The sequence below is a fragment of the Amborella trichopoda genome, chromosome 10 (genome assembly GCF_054954075.1).
Source record: "Amborella trichopoda isolate Santa Cruz 75 chromosome 10, AtrichopodaSantaCruz75HAP2 v2.0, whole genome shotgun sequence".
NCBI classification, from domain to species: domain Eukaryota; kingdom Viridiplantae; phylum Streptophyta; class Magnoliopsida; order Amborellales; family Amborellaceae; genus Amborella; species Amborella trichopoda.
Genome location: NC_142345.1, coordinates 10,807,352 through 10,815,370, shown reverse-complemented (window position 1 = coordinate 10,815,370; position 8,019 = coordinate 10,807,352). Strand labels below are relative to the sequence as shown.

Genomic DNA, 8,019 nt, shown 5'->3' with positions numbered 1-8,019 from the left:
TATCTCCTCTCACCTCAATCTTTTATCTCTTTTATTTTGTAATTGTGTTTCCTTTTCTTGTTGTATTTGTTTCTTTTGATTTGTTGTATTTATTTCTCTTTTTCTCTCTTACTCATTTAATAATGTAGATCTCTCTTATTTCTCATCTTCCCTATTTAGTACTTGTTTGTTATTCTTTATTGTGCTTTCTTCAACCTAGTTAGGAATATTTGCTTTAATCTCTTTTCTCCCCTCTTAATTTGTAGTCTAAATCTAATCTCCTCCATTCTCCTCATTCCCTCCTCTCTCTTACATTTATTTTTTCATTTTCTTTTATATTTTTTTCTATAGCTTAGTCGCTTTTATCCTCTTCATGTTGCATTTATTTTCCTTGTCTTTTATTATCTTCTATTAGTAACTTGTATCCATCTATTTTTCTCTTCTCCCTTTTAATTCTTCTCTTCTCCCTTCTAAAGAATCATTCCATACTCCTCTCTATCTCACTCGTCTTAATACTCTTTCTTATGCTCTTTCCTCTTCTCTTTCTTATATTTAGTTTTTTTTACTTTCATTGCATGTCATTTGTTAGCATTAGTTTGTTTCTCTTTTCCTTTCTTCCATTTTACTTCTTCTCATATTATATTATTATCTCTATTCACATTTTATACTCAGATCTCATTGCGTTGTTAATGAGGACATCATCTCCTTCCTTCTTCGTAAGCTTGCTCGTATTTCCATACCACTCTCTTTCTCTTTCATTCTATGTCATACATGTTTAAATTAGATTCACTCTTTTGTCTCCATGCTTTTTACTCTTTTGTCTCCATGCTTTTTACTTTCTTACTCTTCTTACATTTTGTAGTTAGATTCTTCACATCTATTTACTTGTATCTCCCTAGTTTAGCCGCTTATTTATAGTTTTCTTCCCTTGTTCTCTTTCTAAATCTATTTTTCTGAAATCCCCTTTTAATCTCAAATCTCATTTCAAAAGCTTTCTTGGTTGAAGTTCCAAGGCTAAGATAATAAGAAAGCCGGTTTTCTCAGCAAATCACGAGAGATAAGGTCTTAGGACTCGATTTCTCCTCGGAATGTAATTTGAAGGAACCCATACTTTATCAACTTATCGATTTGTTGGCACCCAAAACCAAGGCGGGTTGAAGTCCTTTTACTGCAATTTCGAGCATAAACCATGCAAAATGGAAATGTTAAGAGGTCTAATGTTTCTACTTTGTTACTAATACATGGTAAACACTCATTTAAAAGCAAATATAATTCAATTATATTGCTATCGCCAAAAAGGAGATTTCCCAAATAGGGCCTTAATAAATTCACAAGGGAAACTTCCTTTCCACGTATCCCTTCAATCAAATAGATATTCATGTGTGATAATTGAATGTCAAATTAATTAAATTTGGAAAAACCTCTATTTTGGGCTGAAGAGCATTGATAAAAGTACAAAAATTAGAATGTAATTGCTTTTCAAGTTCCTTGAGCTTTATGAAGCACCTCTCCAAATTTGCACATAGTGATGAAACAAATATTCAAATAATAATTATATGTAGCTTTTAAGGTCAACAACCATTCAAACAATGATTATCTGTAGCTTTTAAGGTCAATAACCATTCTTATATTGTCATCCTTGAATCCTCTACTTGAAGAGATATCTACAAGCTTTTTGCAACTAGTAATTGATTTCTTGTGTGTTGAAACCAGTGTTCGCAAAACCAGCAGGTCCGAACTGGAACCAACCGCTTAGATCGGCATCGGCAAAGTACTGATTCTCGTTAAAGCCAATTTTGGGGTACTAGTAAAAATTCGGGGACCTCCAAAAAAAATGAGCGTCAAAACCAGCCGGTTCGACTTCGAATCGGCGGTTTTACTTCAAAACCGACCGGATTCTACTAGTCGATCCGATTTTCTGATATAACAGGCGATATATCGGACATAACGGTATTCTATTAAATAAAGGCCGTTATTTCACACAGAGGCTGTTATTTTAAACAGAACCTGTGATTCACGTTTTGCAACCGTTTTTTTTTTCGATTTTCTGGCTTTTTTTTCTTTTTTTCAGTGAATTATTGCAAGTACACACTTGAAAGTTTCTATAATTAACTGTTTATTGAATCAAAAATTGAAGAAGAACAATATTTTGGTGGATTGAAATGACGAATTTATGAAACAGTGAAATTCCGGCATTTTGTCAATTTGAGCTTCAATAACCTATGAATATGCATGGAAGTGGTGGGCTTTGATTCATTTCAGACTTCTTAAACTTTTTCCTATTTAGATTTGTTGAAAAAGATGAATTTTGGAGGATGATTTCGGCCGAAAATGCTGTTGTTCGATGAAAAAAAATTTGATTTTTGATCGATGTACTGATGATTTTTTATTGAATTGATCGGTTAATTTTGATCATCAAGGCTTCATAAATCAAATACATCAGGTATATTGATTTATCAATCGGTATATTTATTTATATGAAATTTTTTTTGGTGCGTTTTTATTCTGAAAATTGCGTGAAGTGAAATATACGCCATTTTTTGAAGAATGAACTCAATTGTGAATTGATCTTCATCATATTTGGGGCATCTTAATTGTGATTGAAGAATCTATCATATCCTCCGGTCAATTTGTTCAAAACATGAAAGATTTGGCTCTAAAACAAGAAGTCAATGAAGTAAAAATAGAAATAAATCATCTCAAAAATAGAATTAAAATATTGGAATTACATAATGAGGTTAATGGAAAAATAATTGATTCAGATAAAATTGAATTTACCCAATTAGTAGAAACATCTGAGTCATCAAGAACAAAAATAGAAGAAATAGACACTAATACATCTGTGAATGTACTAAACAAAATAATAACTCAAAAATGGTTCGTAATTATCAAAATTATTATTAATCAAGAATATGATTTTCAATCAATAGCTTTAATAGATTCCAAAGCTGATTTAAACTGTATTAATGAAGGATTAGTACCAACAAAATATTTTGATAAAACTACTCAAATATTAAATACAGCCGATGGTAGCAGATTATTCATTAAATATAAATTATCTAATGCTGTAGTATGTAATAATGAACATTGTTTTCCTACACATTTTATTATGGTAAAAGAACTAAGTCAATCAGTAATATTAGGAGTCTCATTCCTTACTTTACTATATCCAATATTAATAACTCATACAGAAATAGAAACCGCCATGGCTGGAAATAAAATCATATTTGAGTTCATAGATAAACCAAAACTTAAAGAAATTAATAATGTAAGAAAAATTATCCAAAATAAAGAAGCATTTTTGTATTCATTAAAAGAATAAATTCTCTATAAGAATACTGAACAAGCACTACAGAGAAGAAATACATAACCAAATCAAACAAGAAATATGTAGTGAAATACCAAATACTTTCTGAATTAGGAAAAAACATATTGTAGGATTACCATATGAACCTGGATTTGAAGAAACAAAAATACCAACTAAGGCAAGACCTGTGCAGATGAATTCTACTTTATTAGAAACTTGCCAAAATAAAATAAAAGAATTATTAACAAAAAATTTAATAAGACCAAGTACATCTCCATGGAGTTGGGCTGTTACCATGTAAATAAAAATGCTGAAAATAAAAGAAGTGTCCCAAGGTTAGTTATCAATTATAAACCATTGAATAAAGTCTTCTAATAGATACGATATCCAATCCCAAATAAAAAGGACCTATTAGATTGATTAGCCACTGCTACAATCTTTTCTAAATTCGATTAAAAATCAAGATACTGGCAAATACAAATTAAAGAAGAAGACAAGTACAAAACTGCGCTCAATGTTCCATTCAGACAATACGAGTGGAATGTAATGCCATTCGGACTCAAAAATACCCCATCAGAATTTCAAAAAATTATGAATGAAGTATTAAATCCATATTATAAATTTATGATTGTCTATATTGATGATGTTTTAGTATTCTCTGAAAATATAGATCAACATTTCAAACACATTAATGTTTTTACAAATGCAGTCAAACATGCAGGACTCGTAGTCTCTGCAAAAAAGATTAATCTATGCCAGACTAAAATTAGATTTTTAAGACATCATATTCATTATGGAACAATTATTCCAATAGAAAGGTCTATTCAATTTGCTAACAAATTTCCAAATATTATATTAGATAAAACTGAACTACAAAGATTCTTAGGATGTTTAAATTATATTATAGATTTTTATGAGAATCTAGCAATAGATGCTAAACCTTTGTATGACAGACTAAAAAAGAATCCTCCGAAATGGACAAACGAACATACTCAAGCTATAAAAAAGATTAAACTCAAAGCAAAAGAATTACCCTGCTTAACTTTAGCTCATCCTAATACTTTAAAAATCATCGAATGTGATGCCTCTGAATTAAGATTAGGAGGTATATTAAAACAACGGCTTAATAATACTGAACAGTTACAACGTTATACTTCTAAAGCATGGAATTCTACCCAACGAAATTATTCTACGGTTAAAAAAGAACTTCTTGCTATTGTACATTGTGTCACTAAATTTCAAAGTGATATTTAAATACTCATTTTCTTATTCGGGCCGATTGCAAAGCTGCAAAATATATTCTTGAAAAAGATATGCAAAATTTGGTTTCAAAACGGATATTTGCCTGTTTGCAGGCCATTTTATCTTCTTTCGATTTCTCTATTGAACATTTAAAAGGCTCTGCTAACCATCTTCTTGATTCTCTCACCCGTGAATTTTTGTAGGGAGGGAAACACTGACCAATTTGTTCCACCAACAGACTTATCTTTACCTTTAATATTATTTAATAAAAATAGAGCTATTGAAAATTAAATCATGAATACTAATACTGTACAAACCAAAGAAAAGGCTCCCATGAAAATATCATTAGATATTGTTCCTGTACAATCTGCTCAATCTCCAAGCAGAAATCTGACTCCTTAATCTCCTAGTATCTCAAATAGTCCATTAAATTATCAACAATATTCTAGTCATGCACCACTATCTCCTCAAACACCACTATTTATTCAGTCTCCAACTATTAAAAAACCCACAACCTCAGATAAGTCTCCATATAAAAAAATCTCATTTATTGTAGATGCAATAAGCGAAAATATCCATGCCTCAGAAGACCCCAATAATGTAGCCAAATACTATTTGTGCAATAATTTGAACACCTCTAATGGCATAAAAACAAGAGTGGTTTGAAATAATTTTGCTTGAAACATGCTCTATATATTTGACTCATTATTATCATAAGAATTCGAAAATAGTATCATACTCTAAATTGCAGATAAGAAAAATATTAAATTTCAGTGAATGGGGTTCAGACCCTTCTCGATCAAGAAAATTGCAACCCCTTGATTTCCCAAATAAGCATTACAGATATTCGGATTATATTGATGCTTGGCATCGCATACTCACCATCCAAAACCAATACAATTCCCATACATGGTTCCTCTAATTCAAAATTACAGTAACCGAACCTTTCCCCAATTGGTTTCAAAATCGGTTCACAATTTAAGGCTCTCTATCCCAAATAATGCCAGACACCTTGCAAGCATCCCAAGAGAAATTTATTGAACATAATGGAAAAAATCCAGAGACAAACTATCTTTATACTTTGTTGCTCTGTACCAAATACCTTGGATCCTCAAATGGTCGTTTGCTATATCTGATAACAATATAAACAATTATGAATATATTCCATGTCTTAGAAAGCAGATTACTGTAAAGTGGTGGGACGTTTTTGTCTACCACAATTTAGACCCAAAGCATATTATACTTAAACAAGTCCCAACTGGTTTTAAACCTACTTATTTTGACCCAAATAATTTGTCTGAATATATATCTCAAATGAGGAAACAAAATCCTCAAGCCACTTGAGCTGAGCTTGAAAAATGGTTATATGAAATCTTCACAAAAGAAGCAGAAATAGCTCAGGATACAGATACCACTGATACCCAAGCTACCACTGAAGAAGATCAGTCTGCTCACGAAATGTCCCAAAAACAATTATTGTATTAAAATCATAAAACTGATACACATACCTTTATATCTGATGTGACAGAAGATGCTATGATATGACAGAAGATGCCATGATATGACAGAAGATGCCCTGACATGACAGACGATGCTCTGATATGATAAAAGATGCCATGTTGATATGACAGCAAATACCTCACCGACACTCTGTCGATATCCATCCATATAAAACAAAACCTTCAACAGTAAAAGCAAAGGTTCCCTGTATTCGTCTACATCAGTGCAGCAATCATTCACTCAACCATTCATGCATTTGAAGCCACCGTCTACCGCCGTCCAATCATTGTCGTCCAAGTATTGCCTTTTCCTTACCTGTCGCCATCCAGCCTTCGAAGCAGCTATCCAAGAGAATCTTAAAAATACATTCCAATTTATTAAGCAGTAAAGTCCGAGGCCTATAAAAGGCATGAAGCCCCTACAAAGCAAAACATCCCCAAGAATCAAGAAGCTAGCATGCTTTGAGAGTTCTCTTAAGATTCCTGCCCTCTTCTCATTTCTCATGTAAAAATTTGTTGTAGTATATTGTGTGATGTTTGATTGTAATTACGCTTCTTTACCAAGTCACTGTCTAGCCGAGTGGAAGCCTCTTTGCAGTTATTGTATCTGTACTCTGTAAGTTTTCTTACTTCTGTCTGTAAACAGTATGTTATCAGTTGTATGTACGCTTTCTTACTTCTGTCTTTAAACAGTATGTTATCAGTTGTATGTAAGCTTTCTTACTTCTGCCTGTAAACAGTATGTTATCAGTTGAATATAAGCTTTCTTATGTAGTATGTTCTTATCAGTTGTCTTAGAAAAAGTTATTTGTATTAAGTTATTTGTATCAAGTTTTTATGTTACTAAGAATTGTTTTTAATATTAAGGTTTATCTAAACACTTATTCTACTTGGTTAATTATAGATATAGCCCCATTTTCCGTACTTATAATAATCTTAATATTACTATATCTTATCTTGTACGGAAAAGGGGGCTATATCTATAATTAGCCAAGTAGAATAAGTGTTTTGATAAACCTTCATACTAAAAAACAATTCTTAGAAACACAACAACTTGATACAAACAACTTAATACAAATAACTGTTTCTAAGACAACTGATAAGAACATACTACATAAGAAAGCGTATATTCAACAGATAACATATTGTTTACAGGCAGAAGTAAGAAAGCTTACATACAACTGATAACATACTGTTTACAAACAGACGTAAGAAAGCTTACATACAACTGATAACATACTGTTTACAGACAGAACTTACAGAGTACAAATACAATAACTGCAAAAAGACTTCCACTCGGCTGGACAGTGACTTGGTAGAGAAGTGTAATTACAATCACACATCACACAATATACTACAACTAATTTTTACATGAGAAATGAGAAGAAGGCAGGAATCTTAAGAGAACTCTCGAAGGATGTTAGCTTCTTGATTCCTAGGGATGTTTAGCTTGGCAAGGGCTTCATGCCTTTTATAGGCCTCGGATTTTACTGCTTAATAAACTGGAATGTATTTTTAAGATTCTGTTGGATAACTGCTTCGAAGGCTGGATGGCGACAGGTAAGGGGAATGCAATACTTGGACGACAATGATTGGACGGCAAGTAGACGGTGGCTTCAAATGCACGAATGGCTGAGTGGATGATTGCTGCACTAATGTGGACGAATACAAAGAATCTTTGCTTTTACTGTTGAAGATTATGTCTTATATGGATGGATATCGACAGAGAGTGTCGGTGAGGTATTTGTTGTCATATCAACAGGGCATCTTTTATCATATCAGAGCATCGTCTGTCATATCAGAGCATCTTTTGTCATATCATGGTATTTTCTGTCATATCATGGCATCTTCTGTCACATCAGATATAAAGGTATGCTTATCGGTTTTATGATTTTAATACGGTAATTATTTTTGGGACATTCCGTGAGCAGACTGATCTTCCTTGGTGGTGGCTTGGGTATCAGTGGTATCTGTATCCTACGCTGTTTCTAC

General features: G+C 32.3%; 1 long non-coding RNA gene across 1 annotated transcript; it reads right to left on the bottom strand.

Annotated features, from left to right (window-relative positions):
* Positions 1–521: 521 nt before the first annotated feature.
* On the bottom strand, positions 522–6,984 carry LOC148780054 (uncharacterized). Its single transcript, XR_016042671.1, has 2 exons — positions 6,037–6,984; positions 522–5,660 (listed from the first exon to the last, which is right to left on the bottom strand). It is a non-coding gene; the product is annotated as an uncharacterized LOC148780054 (long non-coding RNA).
* Positions 6,985–8,019: the final 1,035 nt, after the last annotated feature.